The sequence below is a fragment of the Syngnathus acus genome, chromosome 21 (genome assembly GCF_901709675.1).
Source record: "Syngnathus acus chromosome 21, fSynAcu1.2, whole genome shotgun sequence".
NCBI classification, from domain to species: Eukaryota; Metazoa; Chordata; class Actinopteri; order Syngnathiformes; family Syngnathidae; genus Syngnathus; species Syngnathus acus.
This window is the reverse complement of record NC_051105.1, coordinates 4422176-4443677: the sequence shown is the minus strand read 5'-3', so window position 1 is coordinate 4443677 and position 21502 is coordinate 4422176.

Sequence of the window (21502 nt, the reverse complement as noted above, 5' to 3'; positions counted from 1 at the left end):
TAGCGCTGCCAGCTGCAAACACATGGAAGTAATTTTGCCTGATTCTCTGCTGTTTTTACGACTTTCCCCTTGAATGTTTTTTCTCTCTCTTCCACACGCACACATACACACCACCGTGCTTCTTTTATGTTGCATTTAGGAAATTAACACTAACCGACAAATTACTTTGTAAATAAAATTGTACAGTGCTAAAATATTGAAATGAGGAGATGCCCAAAGGCTAGTGTTCTTTGAGAAACCTTGAGAAGGAGCTAAGCTTGTCTTTATTCGGAACATGGTACACTTGTAAAAATCCTTGAGGGCATGCGGCGGTCATATGCAAAGAGCAAAAAAAGTGGGGGAAAATAATACAGATGACCAAAGCGTAGCAGCGTAATCTTAAAGACAATCACATGCATTGATTGTAATCGTCACAGATGTAAAAGCTAATGACTTAATCACTTACATTCCCAAATCGCATTATTGCGAAAGAAATTGCCGGCATTGATTGAATTACTGATATTTATCTTCTAATGGCGCTGATTAGTACTGGATGCTAATTTGTCATCCTGAAAGGCCGATATTAACGGCATCGATCTAACAAAAACAATAAACACATAATATGAAAGAGGCGCTCTGTGCACTCGGCAACCAGATGGCCCGCTTGAAGTCTGGAATGCGCAATATTTCGGCCTGCATGGCAACGCTGCTAATGATGAGAACTGCAAACTGTTGACTTATTTAATTGAGTTGTTTTGGCCCATTAACCTGTTTTCTGACAACTTGGCAGAATTTGTTTTTTTAAACTAAAACACGTAGGCAAAGAAGGTAAAACCAAGACAGACACTTCAATCCTTTAATCGCGAAAATTTAAATTTGGCATCAGTTAACACTTTAAGGAGAATATGTTAAATGTCATGTGATTGGCTGGACACCAGTTTGGGGTGTACCAGATCTGCTCCAACTCAACTGTAACCTTAATGATGAGCGCAATATAAAATGGGTGAATGGAGGAATAACAGATTTTGTTCTGGTAGTGATGTTGAGTGCTACCAACCTAAAAGATTAAAGTATGCTTGTTAATTAAAATCAAAGAATTATATTAAAAGGTCAACAAAATGTTTAAAGCATGGGTAGGCAACTCCGGTCCTCGAAGACCGATGCCCTGTATGTTTTCTATGTTGCAACGCACCCGATTCAAATGGTCAGATAATTAGCAAGGTCTGCAGAAGCTGCATAACAATCCTGATCATTTGATCTGATCTGATCCATCCATCCATCCATCCATCCATCCATCCATCCATCCATCCATCCATCCATCCATCCATCCATCCATCCATCCATCCATCCATCCATCCATCATTTGAGAAAGTACTATGTGCTTTGAATTTCATACACATTTTTGAACTCATGCTATATTTAAGTGTGAATGTTGTGTCCGAGATCAAATTTCTGGGATTTTGATTTGAATCTCGTGTCATGCTTTTGCTTCTTCAACAGTAGATTGTTATGTTAGCTTCTTGAACTAGCCTGCTCATCAAATTAGCTGCCATAGTAGTTTTTTGTTGTCATTTTAGACTGGTACGTTGACAATCGTAACATTTTTACATTCGTATATATATGTCATTCTTATTTAAATCGTTGCCTACATTGTGAAGGAAACAGCTCTGACAAATGACTACAAAAGTTAGTTTTTAAATCTGAAAACTATCACAAAATGATAAATGTTGTTTACTTTAAGTTGCATAGCATTGAGAGGTTAATACTCTCTCAAACACACCAGACTTGTATTTTGCGATATTTTATGCACCTTTCGGAAAGCCTTTGAAAAATCCCAAACCGAACGGCTGTGTGAAGTTCTATTCTCCTGCTACAGAAGGCACCATAAATTATGCATCAGGAATATGTATGTGTATTGACTTTAATAAGAGCTATTTCCTACATTGGCGCCTTTTGTAGCCGCTGAACAACCACTTGGGTGCTTGCTAGTGCTTGCGTGTTCTGTCTTGCACACAGTTTTTGACATCCAGCTGTGTGTGTATGTGTGTGCGAGCGAAATAAACAAAAAAAAAAAAAGGCATAATTAAAATAGCGTCTGCTCTTGTTTTGGGGGTTTGGATGTTTTCTCACAGCTGGATTTTGGCAAGGTTGAAGGGATTTGCGGGAACTGTCGAGGAGCATACTCGCGACAAAGTCAGATTTGTTTGATTGCGATGGTTAATCAATTTGTTGCTGACAGGCGTTTTCTTGCCTATATTTATTTCCACTTCAGGTGACATTCAATCACGTGTTAAGAGAGCAAAGATGTGAGATTTTGTAAATTTTGCGTGGATGTCTGCTTCCGACTAAACAAACTCGATCGAATATACCGTTAAGAAAAATCCCCGTCTTAACTTCCCATGGAAATTTACCGGACATTTTCCACCCCTTTGATACTCTTCTGACTCAAATCAGACGTCTTTTTCACTGTGCTACGCATGTTATTTAGCCAAAAACAATTTCCATCTCCACAGCCTCCGGTGCTCAGTGACTACACATGCTTACGCTTCTTGCTTTAGCCCCCGGCAAGGAACCTATTTGGCTGTGGTAGCCTCCACCGTACACTCTCATTACCACACTTAAAACATAGACTTTTAACTAGTCTCGCTGCACCGACTGTCAAAACGGAATAAGCCCTGTCCAGCCATCGGGCCGCTTTCACAGCTCCTGACAGAAGGAGGCAGCGAACGGATGGCGTTCGCGTAAAAAGTAAGAGGTCAATCGTCGGTTTGAGCGGGTAAAAAAGCGTGAAGATGTCATCGAAGAAAAATGCTTAGGAGCACATGCTGAGAGAAAGATGCTAAACGGAGGGGGCCGGGCGCTATTAAGATGACATCAGGTACAAGCGCTCAACAGCTGCACGGGAGTGCCGCCTGTTATGGAGGGCAAAACAAGGGAACACTGATAGACTCGCAGCAACAAGGGAGCAAAGTCATCACCCGTCTAAGCATGTGCTGATTGAGACTGGCCCTTTTTAACCGGCAGGGCCTTTAGAGACCCGCTAGTTGGCAGTCGGGTCGCTGGGGTGCCGGTGGAAGCACGGCGCTTCAAAAGGCTCACCGAGCAGGCTGCGTGTTGCGCGGAATGCGTCGCTCTGAGGGCCGCTCGGACGCGCAGGCAACAGCTGGGATATGACATCAGCCTGAGCGTTGGCCATGTTTTCACTCACTGGAGCAATTCGCCTCTTTAAAAGATTCCATCGGTACCACTCGGGCGAGCTGCAGAGAGGTGCTTTTCATCTCGTTGGCCGCGCGAGTCGCCAGCTGCTGCTAAAAAGGGTGAGAGAGGCCACGGTGTTGCACTCATGAGTGGCTTATTGTCTTTGGAAGTGCAATAGAGATGTTTTTCAGAATATGGCGAGTGCACCCTTTGGGGAAAATGACTTTGATTTTCAACAGTGGACGGAGATCATTGATGGAAATCATTTTCATGATATCAGAACGGACAAAGACTATTTGCCTTTGCTAAAGCTGCCACCCGTGTCTCATGTGTCAGACATGTTTTGGTAACCTTTCCCAATGTTGGGTTTGACCTCTGCACAGGTACTTGAGAATGAATTTTCATGAACGGTGTTGCCATACAGCGCTTTGAATCGCAGCTTCCTGCAGGGGCCTCTTAGAAACACTAAACTCAACCTCCTCAGAGTACATGCTGCGATTTAACACTTGAGTGCTTCAAAACGTTGAAAATAAAATCCCTTTTTGCTTTCGTCTAGTGTCCAAGTATCCTTTCCAGCATGACACCGAGGGACCAATTGAGAAAGAACTCTATTTGCACTGCTCTGCGCTGTGTTACGTCTGAACGAAACAGAAAGCACACATTGCCTGCAGTCAGTAATCGCTAGGGTGGAAGAAAAGAATAGCTACAAAGCAGCTTAGCACATTTAGCGAGTGCTTATTAGGCCTCGTGCCTGCGCGCTGGCTGCCGAGAGGTAAAGTCGAGCTATTTGCTTCAGACGGACGGCGAGTCTTGGGTATTTCTGATGAAATGCGGTGACATCGAGACAACGCGCTCACTGGATGCTCTCTTCTGCGTAAAGCGTAAAGCTACACACCTCTGAGAATTGTGCAGTTTGATACATATTTGTGTTGTCGAGCGTTTAGGCACTTAGAAGCTTTCATAGCCACCGCCTGGATTTACGCTGTCGCTTTGTACAAGTTTTAATGCGACTGTTGAGGCTGCAAAGCCTGCTATGGAAAGATGACAAGGCCCGTTCTTTTGCAATTTTCAGACAATGTGAAGTATCTTAGCATGCGGTTATTCATTTTAAGGGTAGGTGCCTTGTTCAAGCGCACCTAAACAAGCGGACCAAAGCTCTGGTGTGAAGAATTTACAGAACTCAACTCATTTCAAAACGTTATGATTTCAAACATGCATGAAAAGAAAAAACTAATCAGCAACCATGTTAAGAATTATGATGTATAAAAGGGGGAGGAAAAAACAAGCAATAGCTTCTTCCTTCTTTTTTGAACATGTTGATTTATTTGTTTTATTGGCTTAACATGAAATGATGTGAAAATGAGGAAAAAAATGATTTTGTGTTTGGTCGATCTCATGTTCAAAAATAAACTTCAACTTCAAGCATATCCGATGGTTCTTCTTAAAACTATTCTTTAAAAATTAGACACCCCTTCAAAAGAAGGGCCCACACCAAACTAGCCTTTAAGAGCCACTTTTCCGGGCTGCCATATTGTTTTCCACAATGATGCATTCAGCTTGAGAAAAAGGAATCATCTAACGATGTACAACAACAAAAATTGTCCGCCCTAACTTTCACATTGAAGTTACGCCACTGGAATAATGAACGTGTGTTTTTGTCCTACTGTACAAAGTTGTGCAACGATTCCGTGAGGCTGTCGGTAGCTAGTTGTGCGTAATCATCCTTAAAAGGTTCTCACAACACACCCTGTGAGGCCCGAAGGCAAGCGACAGCATTGTGACCGTCTCGGCTTACTTAAGCTTCCCTTTGTGCCGCTGCCAAATGCAAGGAGTCTCGTCGCATGCTCATTCTCACGTTATTGCCCTGTCGTGTGCAATGAAGCGATTTACTCACAGCTGACTGATTAAGCTTTAAGAACGAAAGAGAGAGACAGCGTGACACGGAGCACTTTAAGTTACTTATTTCGAGTTAAAATCACGACACAATTAGCGCTTTGTGCCTGATGAAAGTCGCTCTTAACCTTTCAGTCGATCTCCGCCGGGGTTCAGACATCAGACACCAATTGATGTTAATCAGACTAATGGCTGCTTTGACTAAATGTACAGTCTTAAATCACTTTTATTTTTTTTTTCAACATACAGTACCAAACTGGGATTTTACATCGTTGATGTTCACACGCGTTCACACACACGCAATATGAACGCTACAGATTTACAATGTAACATTTCCTTCAAAACTCCAAAACGTTGATCTGTATTTTTTTTTTAAAACTGCAAATTCTACCAGTTCATTACTTGACCATTAGCAGCCGCAACACAGCGAAAGCGCGTCGTGGTCATGCCAGCCCGTTCGTGACCGTGTTTCGTTAACAAAGACAGCTACAGCTCTAATTGAACACTAACTCCGATGAGCTTCAAAAATAACGGGCGAAATAGTTCATGAGTTTGATGCAATTTGTTGAATAAGTAGTAATTAAAAAAAAAAAAAAACAATGAGCATGATTCCCCTGAAATTTTAATTGGCTTATAAAAATACCACAAACTGCTTGATCCTCAAAAGTCTTTCTTAAGCGATTTGGAAAATAAGTGACAGCTTATGTGAAGAGCTTTCAACACAGTGTCTCAATATGGCCCTGTTAATGGGACAGGTCACTCTTATCTCTTCTTAACTACTGGTTCAATGCTTGGATTGAATTGAGCAAATTTATACACCCTGAACTGGTCGCCAGTCGGCCGCAGGGCCCACGCAGAGATAAACAACCGTTCAAACTAATCACAGACGGGCCAGGTGAGGCAGGCGTCAAGATCGTCAACAAATTAATTCCTCAGAGAATTCTTCACCATCACTTTAATCAAACATTTTGCCCTTCCCCAACTATCATATGTTTTCCCTCTAATGACCCCTGCTGAGTTTGCAGAATTCATGAAAGGACACAAACTACAAACAAACACTTGGATACATTTTGTTATTTGGTTTTCAGAGCACAGCAAATGAGTGAAAATATGTGACAAAAGTTTTTCTTTGGCCCAAATTGGGTCAGAAAAGAAGGAAAAAAGAAGGGCCATCAAAGGGGAAAAAGGGTTCGATAATCAGAACATCCAGCTTCAAATGAAAGGATCCGATGATGAATTGGAGCAAATGATGCGCTTTTCAAGAAAACAATCAAATATTAAAAGAGGGCACAGCAGCGTGCCCCTGTGACATCAAGGCGATGAATCAAATGGTCATCATTGCCTCCATTTAGTGTAAGCGCACTAAAAGAAGTGTCATGCCAGACCGACCCAGTCTCATTAGCCACAAGGGAAAACCAACTCCCACAAGCACAGCAAGGACGCCAGTTGGGCAAATCAGGTCGTTATGATAATGCAGCAATAAGGCACTTTTGCTCATTTGTGTTATTTTGAGGCCAACAAAGTGGAACCATAAAACTAAAACATGAAATTGGTTCTTTCCTTTGATTTGAAATCTTTGAGCTTTGGGATGAATCCAATTGGGTCTGGAATTTAATAAGGTCCCCTTTTTGTATGCATTTTTTTTAATGTGATTACTTTATGTGTCTCTGTATAGAGGGAAGTAATGTGCTCTGGAAAGCTGGTTAACCATTAACCTCTGATTTCTTCAGCATTAGAAATATTTTTTCCCCATTTGAAGTAATGAAGGGCAGTACAGTAGTGAGTGCTTAGAACATCTGCTTCACTTTTTGGAGGTTCGGGGTTTAAATCTTTTGTTGGGTTTGGATGTTGCTGGCTTGGATTTTCACTCTGACATTCTCAAACATGCATTAAGGTTAATTAAAGACTCAAAATCATCCCTAAATTGTGAATGTGAGCGTGACTTGTTGTTTGCCTATGAGCTTTGTGATTGGCTGCTACACCCAAAGTCAGCCTCGTTCATTTACATTAACTGTACATACCAAAAACAACGATTTAAAATTCATAACTGTGATCCAAGTGAAAATGAAATTAACAGTCGAAATTGCAGACACGTCTTATTTTTGACAAGTTTAAGTTAACCAATGTAAAATTTGAAGCCCCTACCAACCCCCTCCACCCATGCCCCACTTTCAGATGTCCTCTGGCAACAAAACTGTCAGTAACAGTAAATTTCTGATCATAGAATCGCAAATCTTGTGTCACTTCAGCTGCTACAATTTACCGTAATTTCCGGACTAAAAGACGTACCGGCTAAAATTAGAGGAAAATCTTGTTTTGTTCATATACAAGACGCACCAGACTATAAACCACATGTGTTTTGAATGAAATGTCCTCATTTGTATTACCTAAACAAATCCTTTTACAATATGATAATAATCATGAAAAATTCATAGATAAGTTCAAAGCTCAGGGTTTTTTGATACTCAATGTTTGCAAAGGTTTTGAAAAGGAACACGTTTTGAAGCCAACTCTCACAAGTTTTTTTTTCTTTCTTGTTCTCAGTATGAGTACAATGTAAGTTAATATTACAGGGGAAACATCAAAATGGTTTTATTATTTTTGGGGGGGTTGTCACCCTCTTGTACTTATAATGAATTATTCTTTTATCAGAGAAATTAAATCCAAGGCTTACCTGGAGAAGAAATGGCCTCTACATCCACAAAAATCCTTATAAAACTCGGCCTGGAAAGTGAGACATCACAGTTTTATTCTCAAAATCCAACAGGATAGGGCAATAAAAAGCACCAGACTATAGAAAAACAAAATCCACGTAATAACTTAGCAAAACAGGCCATATAAGAACTGGTCTAATTCTAAACCTGTCATACTGTCATAACACAAAACTTTCAAATTACAACCCAAAATGTTGCATTCATCTGGAAAGCAAAACAAGTAGAATAAGACACACATTATTTTGGTATCGCCGAGCCAAAAGGAGCGAATTCAAGTGACAGCCATTCCTCACCCGCTTCATCCTCTTAATTGTACGGTGGACAATTGTCAGGCACTTTGGGGAATTTGGCCAGCGACGCGGCGCAGATTAACAGTCCCAGCACGCTTTGTTGCGGCTGTATTTGCATGATAATTAGTCGGTGGCAGCGCGTGCACGTGTGTGCGAATGTTCATTTATTTATTACTTCACTAATATAGGTAACACGGGGATCGAGAGAGCAAGCCCGTGAGCGAGAAGGGAACACACAACAATGTGCATTAATTAAAGTGATTAAAGCATCCAACTGAACTTTGCCTTGGTGTGTTTTTTCAACTAATGAGCATTGTGGTAAATGACTGTTTGACTTTTATAGCAATTAATAGCATTTCCATTCATTTATCCCCATTCGTTTTGTATTTGCTCTCTTAAGCCACCGTATTACGTAATCTGGGCTCTTTTTGTATTGATAAACTAGCATCGGTAAGTACATGGTTGACTTCCAAGCGGGGTCGGATTAGTTGGGGATTTTTTCATTATAATTTTTATTTTGTTTTGACTTTTTTTTAATTCTGTTAGAATTAGCTTTTAAAGGTGTGTTGCTTTTTCTTAATTTATTGATTTATAAATACTTAGTTTTACTTTTGATGTCCATGAAATATATATATATATATATATAGAAATATATATATATAGTGACCCCAAAAATATTTGGTACTTGCTGGAATCGAATACTATAATGGAAAATCAATATTTTCAATGGGGAAAATTGATTCGACATTTAGCGAAACCTCTTTTAATAGAGCCCGACCCGATGGACCTCGAATTTAACAGACAGAAAAGAGTGTCCAGTCCCAAAATGCCGGTCAATTCCAGAATTAGCTGCAATTTGACAGAGTGCCAGTAAACAGCGCTGTGGCGCCATCAACAGACAGAGACTGTTCATGTTTCGAGGTTTTGATGATCTCTTGTCATAGATAACGAAGTTGCATGAGACTAGAGCAGGCTAAAACACCCATCTATGTGGCAGCCATGTTGGCAGGTGCAATTTAACTATCAAGGGCAAGGGATTAGTTGCTTGGTAGGTGGGGGGGGGATGGAGAAATCAAAGCACCTCTTCATAGTTCCATCTACCTTATTCCCTACATTGTCCCGCAAAACAAAGGGAATCCTCTCCCCCTCTCTGTGATTGTTGGCAGTAGTGGCAAAGAAGTTTTCTGTGAGGGATGGGGATTCTATTTGCCTAGAGAAAGCCCGGGGATGAGAAGCATCACAGTGCTGGCAACTGAGTCAGGCTGTCAGCTGGCATCTAGCGATAATTGCTTCCCATGGCAGGACCCCGCTGGCCCCCGTGAATGACGAGCGGCGCGGCATCAAGGCGAGAATCCATATTTCAAGCTGGTTATAAATGTGCGAATGTGAGGCTACATTTGTTAGGGCCGAATTTTGACTGACATCTGCTGACCAAAGGGATGGAAGGGTGTGGGGGTTGGTCTTAATGCAGCAGTTACTCAAAAGACGAGATGTAAAATGAAGGGGGCAAAGGCCAAGAAATTGATATAATGTATAATAGCAAGGTGAAAAGGGGCCACTACTCAAAAAGGCTTCTAATCCGACCTAGCTCAATGACAAGGAGCAGCATTGATGAGGCCAGATGGACAGAAATATAAAGACAAGGAACCCACAAAACATCAGATAGCATGGAAGTAAATGACACTAAAATAAACACAAACGGCAGAGCTTTCTCTCTGAAGCGTTTCAATGAAGACTGACCAAAGGACAGAGTTGTTTAAATGGCCAGTCATTTTGGAGTGCACATGCAGATTGACTTGATAAATTGAAAATGATTTAACTAACAATCAAAGCTACATGAACCTGCAAAAAATGCTCCTCAAAACTGCTCTGCAAAAAAAAAATCTTCATTTGGTAGGCTTACTAATAAAACATAACTGACCATTCACTGCTGCTGCGTCCAACGATTGGCACATAGAATGAATGATGAAGCCTGACTTAAGTTACTAAAGATGAAATCAGAGCAGACGTAATTTCATCAACACTCAACTACAGAATACACGTATAATCCATTTTAAGCTTCAAGACATGTATTGATCAGTTATTGACACGATAAGCTCTTTAACAAGACACGGCTGAAGGCATTACCTTAAAGGCTTCAGATGCCCCAGGCAAGTCGAGCTTTGCGTAGAAATGCATGAAAATCAAAATCAATAGTCATGAATACAGATTGCTTCAAATTTTTTAACAGTTGATGATCCAGAACTTATTCTGGGTGCCAAGTTTAAATTGGAGAAGTCCTTGGTTAAACGATCCTTAAATTCTAACAGATCAGGATCTCCCAGTGCAACTTTAACTCTGATCTGACTCACACCCGAGGGAAGCCATCATTCACCTGTCCTAAACTAATTCCACACAGTGTCAGGCATGGAATTGGATTGTAGGATAGAGGAGTCGTCCAAGTCCTCTCTTGATGTCTGCCCGTCACGGCGCCCCTCTGGCGTGTCACTTCACTGCCGAGTGAACATGCTAAAATTCCTTGCGGGCTAAAGTTCCATTGCTGGCTATCTTGGGCACTGGGGCAAATCCCAAATGACATCCTCTTTTTTCCTCCCCCCCCCCCCCTTCCTGGTGTAAAGAAAGAGATGAAGAACATTATTCAGGGAATAGAATGTCAAAGGATTGCACCTGTATGAGACTGGAGTCAGAATGTGTCAAGAGAAGTCGCCTCCACCAAAAAAAATAAGCTTGGTGTGTTTTTGTGGTAGCATCTATGGCTGCTATTGTTTCTTTTTTGGAGGGTCAAGGATACAAGATTAACCCCCCATGGACATATGGACTAGAGTTGTAGTCCATAAGCCTGCTTAATGCTTAACTGTGAGGCATTGTAATTGACAGCTCTCATTATGAGTGACCGCTCGATAGTCTGTCACTCTCCACCTGCCCGTCAAGATCTGGTTGGTCTTCCTGTAGGAAGGAGGGGTGTGCCCGTTTTATCCAGCGAGACCAGTAGGGGTGTCATTTTGTAAACAAGGCATCAATTAAACATAGTTTAGTTTATATTTATGTACTAGCCTGTCTCTTTCTTAACAATCTTGGGAGATGCAATATTTGTATTTTATACATACATGGACAATATTTGGGCAGCTGGAATGAAAAACTTCTGATTGTCCATTTCTTTTAGGTTTCTACCAAGCGGATGATGGGGGGGGCGCAAAATGTTTTCAAAAAACTAGTCTTATAATTGGTGATTTGTAAAAAGGCTGACAGTAAAAACTCTATAACTTGTTTTGAAATGTGAGCCGTACAACAATATGTGAGCTATGAAGAGTCAGGGATGTTCAGTAATATTTTGTTGTGCAGCAATAGGCAATGGCAATCAAAATTCATTCCTTCATTCATGGTCACCGAGCAATCAGTGGTGTTGTCTGCAATTAATCACGAATCAGTGATGAGTGATGGATGTAATCAACCAATCACTGCTGCTGTATGTAATGACATATTTGTTGACTGACCAATAAAGTGAGAGTCCCCTTCAAGCTTGCTTACTATTTAGCCTTAAGGCATTCTAATTGACAGCCCTCATTATGTACAACTTCACAATATTGGCCTTTCGCAGGCAGGCCTGTCACTCTGCACCCGCCTCCTGAGCGCCAAGGACGGGGGCGATGTACACATTGATAGAGGGCCCAGTTTGGTGCAGACAACCTGACTGAGGGGTCCACTAGTAAACAAAACTGCAACAACTAGCGTGATGGTATAACGCTGCACTGCAAATGAGTTGAGGGAGTCGCACCTCGCATGCATATAAGCAGATTCATATAAACACGGCAGGTGCATATAAGCTGCCTCGCACGCACACACAAAGGATCTTGTGCAGAATCTTAAGTACCTTATGCAAACTGTATGTTTGCAAGGGAGGCAGAGCGCGCTCATGATGAGTGGCTCATTATGGCAACAGCAGCGGCAGTACACACTGGGTATCGCATAATCAAAGCCTGGGGGTGCGTATTAATTATCCTTTTGAATCGTGATGAAATTTTAAAAAGCTTTCTCCTTAAGGCTCACATCACAGTGAGATGAAACAAAGCGCAGCACAGCTTTCGCACCCTGGCACACACGTGTTTTTACATCTGTTCAGGATATTTCAATTTGATGCTCCACGAGCTGAGCGTGGAGATTAAAGGATAATAATGTGTCATCCAAGCGTGCCGCCATTGCTTTTCCATGGCGAGTCGAGGCGGCTTTCAGGAGGAGCCGTCACAGGCAAAGTCGACGCATGTGTCTCCTGCATGCGTGCAGTCGAGGGGGCACCCTCAAACCCGCCCACCCTTCGCTCGCAGGGGGTGGTTGACATGTTGACTGATTTTCTTGGAAGAAATATTTATGTGCCGATTTTTCTTCTTTTCTTCCCTCTACTGTCTTTAATGAACATGATTCCGGATTGTTTCGCTAGCTATAATTTCAAGGGGAGGGCGATCTGTAGTTTGCACTTGGACTGATGGGGAGGGTAGAGGCTCCCATTGGTGACACTCATAGGCAGCTGTATCAACAACTAATGCTATTCCAAAACATAACACACAGTTTTGATTGACAATGTCAAAGCGGGACTCATTTTATGTTTTTTTTTTTCCCCCTTCACCAGGTGTCCTAAGCCCATTGACACTGCACTTGGAGACATTAGAGATTTCTGAACAGCAAACCATCAAAATGGTTTCAGGCTTTGTCCAACCAACCAGGAGGTCGCAGTCCCACTTCCAAAATGTGTTTGAGGTATAAATGAATGAAAAGGTCATTACACTAGGTCCCTGTTTCTTTTCAGCACTCTGATTCACAATTGTCACCTCCCACCTCCTTAAAGCGATGGGAGGGTGAGCAAGGGAGGAAGCACTCACCTATTTAATTTGATTAAAGATCAGACAGAGGGAAGGAGTCACGTCTCCTCGTCTCTGCCGCTTCCTTCTCTCTGTGCGGCGCACCCTGACACCTGATGGTATAAAGAGACGTCACCGCCACGCACCGCCGTAATGCCTCTAATTACTCTGAACTCAGAGAAATAAATAAATTTGCTGTTCTCTGTATGAGCGTCTGACAGGTTTCCCAGGATCCCGCACTGGAGGAAATTGTGGCGTGCGTACATGTGGGTGTACAGGTTTTTGTTGCGGTGTGTCTTTTGTGCATGCGAGGCGCTTGTAAAAGAAACGATCAGACAAGGAAGAAATGTTGACAGCTATATCGGAGTTTGTTTTTTCCTTCACTTCTTGACGGTGATCATGTGAAGGCAGCAGACATGAGGCTGTTTGTAAATAATGAGTTGTGAGTTTTTCAAGCAAAGTTGCTGATGCCAATGCTGATCTCAATTGGGTCGGCTATGATCGGCTGTGACTTTCTTAGGGACCTGCTGAAGAATCTAGAGTGACCATTAAAAAGCAAAGGCTACAATTACCGTATTTTCCGGACTATAAGGCGCAGCGGACTATAAGGCGCACCTTCAATGAATGGCCCATTTTAAAACTTTGTCCTTATATAAGGCGCACCGGACTATAAGGCGCACCATTAATGCATCATGTCAGATTTTTAATCCAAATCAAATCATTCTCCATTTTATCTTTTTTATTTCAACTTCAGGCGTAACAAATTACTTTATAATCACAAAATAATAATCCATAGTCTTTTTGATTCATGATTCATAGTCTTCAGCGGGCCACTTATGATTGATTTCATGACACAATGCTTCGGGCCAGTTTCAATTTAGGAATTTGCTCCATATATAAGGCTCACCGGACTATAAGGCGCACTGTCGGCTTTTGAGAAAATTTTAGGTTTTTAGGTGCGCCTTATAGTCCGGAAAATACGGTAATAATAAATTGGCCAGTAAATGGGTATGTAACTGACCTAGTGGTGCAGTGTGTCAAGTCATGTCCATTTTATTTATAAAGCAACATTTTCAACAGATGTGATCCCATGTCACTTAACACAGTGAGCTTATTAGGAACTCAAAAGAAAACCAACTCGCATGTGAGAGCGCCCCCCCAAAAAAAAAAATTCTCCGGTGAGTGTTGGGTATATCGTTGGTAACAGTACTTGTCAATCATGACATTACCCAAAGCTCCAACTTAGTCTCTGCAATAAGCTGGCAAAGCACTCTGACCCAAAGTCAGCTAGGATAGACAAGAGCATGGGGTGTATAGAAAAACGTATGGAATTACTTTTAACCAGTCAGTTCATATGCCCGTCGTTCCATTAAGTACCACATGTTGATACATTTCATTCGTCACACCACATACTCTTATGTATGTCAGTCTACAGTCAACTATCCATTTTCTAGGAGCTGGAACCAATCACAACTGATTTTGGATGAAAAGCAGCGTCCATGCTAGATTAGTCGCCTGATATTCACGCTCACTTTCACACCTATGGACGATTTAGTCTTAAATGAACGTTTTGGAATGCAACAGGAAGCTGGAGTAAAAGGAAGCTTTTCGATTGAGTTCTCAAAATGAGCCGTTCAGCTCAATGCAAACACGAGGGGTTTCGTTGAAGGTATTTGTTTCCATTTGGCGGCTATTTGGCAAAGATGAAGCTGGATAAATATCATTCGCTCGTGCTCGTGTCGGGAAAACTGCCTCTCTCCTCCTCCTCCTCATCTTCTTTGACTCTAAATAATTGAACAGAGCGAGGAAAGGCCTCTGCAGGGTTCATTTTGAGTTTTCAACCGCTCTTGAGCTCGCGACAACACAACGCCCGTTATCGGGAACTCACTGGCAAGCTTTGGAGATGATGTGAGAAGCAGGTGCATTGAGCAGAGGTTCCGCCTCTTCCTCCTGCAGCGCACTGGCAAAGATTTGACATATTTAAAATAAACCAAGAGCGGAGGAAGGAAAACAACTTCCATCTTACGTTTAACGCCGGTAGCTTCGGGGAGGGTGACGCTGTGCACAGAACGCTACCTCTGTCTGGAGTGGAGTATACGCAGGATGGCGGCTTTGCACGTGTGACCGGAGGCCTTTATGATAATGAACGCAACAGCGGGTCTTCCCCATCAATAAATAAATCATAGCAACTCCGCCAACGTTGCAATTTCGCGAGTAGTCGTTCCGCTTTCGAGTTCGTAAACACTTAAGATGAACAATCCACCTGAGACCGCCACCGCAGCCTCTCCTCATGATCCATAATTAACAAGGGAAAGTGTAAAGATGTAATTGCTACGCTGTTGATTATCTTGATTACCATTATTAAAGAGTTTTTAAAGATACATGACTTGCAGCCATATTTAGATGGCCTAACTTATTCATCAGGCAGCTGTTTGCTCAGCTCACACATGCATGGTAGTAGAGTTGTGTTGTTCCGTGTGTGGGAGGGGCCAAGGATGTTATTTTACTATTAACAAAGTAAGAAAACACACGGAGTTGAAATGTAGAGTGCAGACTGTGCCAAGACCGTGCAATCTGTACCTTCACCATATACCCACCCTCTGTCAATTGCATGCCTTTATGTCAGGGAAAAAATTAAAAACAATTTTACAAAAAAAAAGTCACCCCACCTTTATCTGGGTATGGACAAAACTACTGATATATTAAAAAAAAAAAAAACATCATAATACTCACTCACAAACGAAGAAACAAAATGTGGTTGGCAGAGAGCACTGTGTAAAAAGATTTGGCAAAACGATTTGGGGAAGAAAAAAAAATTAAAAGTAAAAATAGTGATTAGTAACAAATCAATGAAAATAATGTCATTTCACACTTTGTGATCGTTTTTTGTTTTTTTAACATTTCTTTTAGAAAGAAAAAAGTGAAGTTATGTGCTTTTCATCTGAATCGACTCTTCACTGATTTTATTCTGTTTGATTATAGTTAGTTTGAAAAAGGCTACATCAAAAATAGTTATTGAAAACTAAATCACAAAATTGGAAGTTAAATAAATTTCACTTTGATGATGATATTTTAAACTGCTTCAGTTTCGGAAAAATATGATTTAAAAAAACGAATTTGGAGATTCATGCTTTTAAGAAGGAACATTGTTCAAAACATGGATTTGCGGTTGACTTGGATCCAAGCAAATTGCACACTTTTTATCTGACACTTGCTAAAAATTATAAACATAACAAGAGTGACTAAAAGGTACTACAAATTAAAAATATGCACAGCAAGAAAGCAAAAACAAAAAAAAAGTGATTTGATTAATACTTCCTTACATTATTTTTTTAATTCAAAGGGTATCATTGCAGTGTTTTACATATGTGAGAAACATGGAAAACGAAAGCCTCCATGTCTCCAGTAATGAAAAGGCGCTTTTTTTTTGCCAGCAGTCATACTGCCCTCCATTGGTCAAATATCACACTACAACAAATCACAAGTCAATATTTTGGATATGGTATTTGTATTGGAAATCATAAGATTATGCAGGTGTATAATTTTTGTGGCTGTGCAAAACTGTCTTGGATCAAAATTAGAGAAGGGGGGGGCATCAATCAAACACAATTTGTGGAGATAAATTAAAATATTCTATTATCAAAGATTGACAGATGAACTCGTTTGATATGTTGATATGAGCAAACAACACAAACTGTAGTGGTGTTAGAATCACTTTTTGATGATACATCAACAATTCATTTTTTGCCATGATCATGTTTTTTAACAACCAAAACCAGCACACATCTTTCCATCTGAATGAGATGTCAGTCTTTGCACATCACGCGAGTCGTGTACATGCTAGCTGACGACATGTCAGCATCACTAACATCAGACGTTCATGCAACAAAAGAGTGATGTATTGTCACTGTCCAGCATGCATCTCAAATTTTAAGGTTGGTGATGTTAATGGCCTTGACTTCTTCTCTAACAATAGCTTATCATGTTGTGATCTAGCACTGGACACTGCATTAGTTTGCTCCACAGTTTCCAATTTGCTGCGGTGCCCAGTATTTTTTTGCCAGGTGGTTGGGGATGCATAAACAAGTGATACCATTGTTCTCAATTTCAATTTTGCTGGAGCAATGAATTTTCTTGCTCCCCTTACATTTAAAAGGTCATGCCTGATGAAAAACAAATCCAGAAGATGCTCAGTGACTCAGATTCACTTGTCGCTGTGATTTCACTCTGGATCCTGTCATATGTACTCCATAGTCTCCACTTTGCTGAAGCACTTCATTTTCTTGATAACCTTACTCTGTGATCAAATGTGTGTCCATAGTCCACAAAATAAAAACATACTTTTGTTTCCCTCAATCGCTTGTTCACGTGTTTCATTGCCACTAATGCAGTGTGCTTTTTGCATGTGATAATGCAAAGCCAGGTAAGTCGTGCTAAGGTTAAAAAAAAAAATTGCAATTGCTTCTGCAGCCAACTGGTTCAGTAGGCGAGCATACACACAGTAAAATAAGTGGCAAACAATAAAAGTCGTGGCAGAGGCACTAGAACGTGGCCTGTTCTGGAATCACCAGTTTCGAAACACGTAGCCACGTCTTTAATTTGGACATTTATGAGAAAATGTGGTCTTGTTTCTGTCATGACTGACTTTAACGTTCATTTCCTGCACACTTGCTTGCCCTCAGTACCACCAGAACTACATTTTTATACACAATACCTTCAGCTAACCCAGGCCTAAAGTTCACATGAGGTGGTTGCTCGCCACATTGTGACAACATAAAAAGAGTGATGTAAGGCACACGCTTGTGCACACACACTGATCCACTGGTCAAGAAACCACAGCCCTAAAATGACAGAGTTTTACCACACACACACCGAAGGTCTCATAACACGCTGTGTAACACTGAAAACGATAATGAAGCATTGCCTCCAATTTCGAAAGGAACACATATACCTGCCACAATAGTCAATATATTAGAGGCCTATGACATCACCCCTTGCATGCCTATAATAATACAAGCCCAACTTGGACATTTACATATAACTGATGCCTGAGTCAAACTAAAGCGCATGTAAACATACGAAGGGCAACAGGGATCAGGTCAGCAAGGGAAGGCGAGGCCCAGGGAGAGAGGAGAAGTCAAGACAAGTCTTTGAATCGGGCGGAATTCCTCTCCTCCTCCGCGACTCCTCTAGGGAGGCGTCGGGAGCGAGGCGAAAGGAAAAAGACGGGGGCCTGTCACGAACAAAGCTCCAAATTCACATGATATGTTTAACTAAAAGGCTGAAAGGAGAAATGAATCAAAGCGTAGCAGGATCAAAGCCAGCCAACAATAAAGTCAAGGCGGTTGCCATGGGAGCAGCGGGAGATGCATATCATTTATATGTCAGATGCTAGCTAGCAACGCTAGTTTGATTGTTGTCATGAGCCACAGCCAGGCGGAGTCATGAGGAAAGGTCAGCGTCGCGCTGCGAGAGGAGCGTCGCCGCCATGTTTGCAACAGCTGTCGTGTCTGATGTGACGTCGCCGAGTTGACATGAACACACGACGAGACGCTACAGACGTCAACCCCTTAAATATCTTCGCGACGAGGCTAAATATTTGTTTTGCATTTTGCAAAAGGTGAAAGATCATAATTACTTTTGGAGTGGGATATCAAACAGTTTATTTCCATTTCATAAGGAGATGCTATCAACATGGAGGATGTTAGCGCATAAAAAAAAAAGCTCACATTTAAAGATTCACATTTATAAAAACAATATATGCCTACGTGTCAAAAGTTTTACTTTGAAGGAACTCTTTTGACATATCTTGCAAATACTGTATGTAGAATGTTGGTGATATATGTCCGTGCATTTTATAATTTTCTTTCTGCATTATTTCAAACGAATAGACGTTTTGCACTTGTGTGATTTGCCTTAGAAAAAAAAGCCCATCATATTTGCATATTGTTGTTGTGCTAAATTAGACCATGCTCTTTTTATTGTCCTAATCCCTGACAATAAAAGGCTTTATTGAACCATAAATTCACTTGATTGACACAACAGCAAGCATGTTATTGTACATGTAAGATGTATGCGAGCATGTGCTTGTCGACAGCACTTTTACGCTGCACCCAGGAGAAATCCTGAAAATAACAACAAAGAGTCGTCGGCGGGTCGGATAAAAGTCCCGTCTGCAACCACTTGACGTCACATAAATAAATAGAGGAGCATGTTTGTACCATCCAGGTAGGACCGCCGCAATCTATAACTGCAGTGCTTACTATCCAATGCATTGCTTAGCATTCAGACTTGAAACAAAAGGCCAGCTAATCTCACTCGTCCTAAAACAATAGATGAAAAAAGAAAAAAAAAACTCATTGCCATTAGAGCTCCACCATGTTCTCAAGCTGTCAAACCAAAAAAAAAAAACAGCACAGAGCAGAGAAGGGCCGCATTGCTATTTCTAAGCGTTACATGCCTTGAGGTTATTTTTCCCCCCCTCTTTGTCTTGAAACAAATCAATATAGCGCAACTCACTTTGAACAATTTACACATTTGCTGATATGAGACATGGATCAAACACTTTGATAAACCACCATTTTGAAACAGGTGTCTGACTATATATATTTATTTTTTCAAATATTAAAAATGATATTGTACACATCGTTTTGGGAGTGTTCGGACACAGCTAAGTCACATTTGGGTTGATTTAAAAACTGAAATATTTGCATAATTTATTTCTCATGACCGATATTTACTCGGACGAAACCCCAAAGCAAAGCCTGAAGGTACTGCTATAACACTCAATCTTTAAAAACTCAGGCGTGCTGTGAATTTGTTGGCCTTCAACCTTGGACTTAATCCACCTTGAAATATCCCTACTATACAAGCGCGCCCCCTGTTGGTCACTCACGTGAAATTTCATTCGATATTGAACAGTACTTAATGTTGGCCAATGTTGCCCCCTACAGTTCACACTTGGAGTTACACTTACTAAAGCACACCAAACAATTCTCCCAAACTTTACCAACCTCAACTCTTCCAACAGCTTTTGTTAAGTATCATTTAACAACACTGTGGATGTTTTTATTGGCTATCGCACAAGCGTAAACTCAAACACTAAAAAAAAAAGTCAAGCCTGGGAACATCTGGGAGCATTTTTTGGTGCAATTGCAATGGACCAACAGCAAAAGGCCTCAAATGAGTGGTTGTGATATCAAAGCACCATACAGAGGAATGGCGATGACTTCCAGGTGCCAGATGTCAAAAATACACTTGGACAAAATAACTGAGGCCTTACACGACAGACCGACACGTACGTACAGTACGCCCCGCGCTTAATGTCACCAGATCGCTTTACTAAAGTTACGATGGAAATTTTGAGCTAGCTCTTTGATCGGGGCTAACTGTCATTGACTTGAATGGTTTTCATTAGGGAGCCTTGGATGTACATGCTCGTACACAGATATGGAGACCTTCAAGGTTGAGCTTGGGTGACGACAACCCTGTTTTCATGTCTTGGAAGCCCAGCATCAGTGTTTTCATTGTATAATGGAAAACACAACTAACCTTTGTGTGGCTGGCGTGGGATCAATTTCTTCACAAGGTTTAGTGGTTGTTCGTGACTCAGCAATCCATTGAGCAGTCATCGACTGTCAAGAAAAGAGCCAAAAGTAACATGAGCACAAAATAGAAATAGAAGGTCAAACTGGAGGCATCATAATGCATGGATAGTGTATTGGAAAAGTGTTTACACCCCTTGAACTTTTTCACATTTTGTGCTAATCATGTGGCAAAATCCACACAGGACTTTAAGGTCAAGTTACTTTTGAGTTGCTTTTTATTCAATAAAAAAGGGAATTGATTGCCTTACTAATGCAATAAATGCAAACCTTGCAACCATAGATGGTAAAGTTAATTTGCAATCAAGACATTTAACTAAATAGTGTGGGGTAAAATGTTTCGACTACATATATGGTGGGGAAGTGCTACCTTTGATTAATTTTTGTATCAATAAGATGTATTTTTTTAAAAGATGAAAATTGGAACTGAAATTTGGTCCAGAAAAGAAATAATCCCAGACTGCACACCATAAATAAAATGATCACCATAGTGTTACACGTGGGAAAGATACGTTTATATTGCCAACAATTGTTTTTTTTATAGTGATAGATGAAGTATAATTGATAATTGGTCTAACAAGACAGACAGACAGAGTTGTTTTATGTTGTGAGGACAAATTTTCCCACCTTTTACTGTGGACTTCTGCAGGTCCTCCGTAGTGAGCATGAGTCGTTTTCTCTGACCATGCAGTAATCTCCTCGCTCCCATGGCGTAGTATGTTAGTGGTTAGTAGTTGCGCCATACTCTTCCTGTTTTTGCACGCTCTAATAATTTTATCCATGAGTTCCTTGTTTTTTTTTTAATATACTGCAAATCACTAACAAACCACTGAGGTGTCACACCGAACAGGTGTTTCTATTTATGAGAGTGAACTACACATAACAGGATTTTAAGTAAATGATTTATAAATTATTGTGTTTTGTTTGTATTATTGGTTATTTAAAATTGAATGAATGCTGACTGGTGCGAA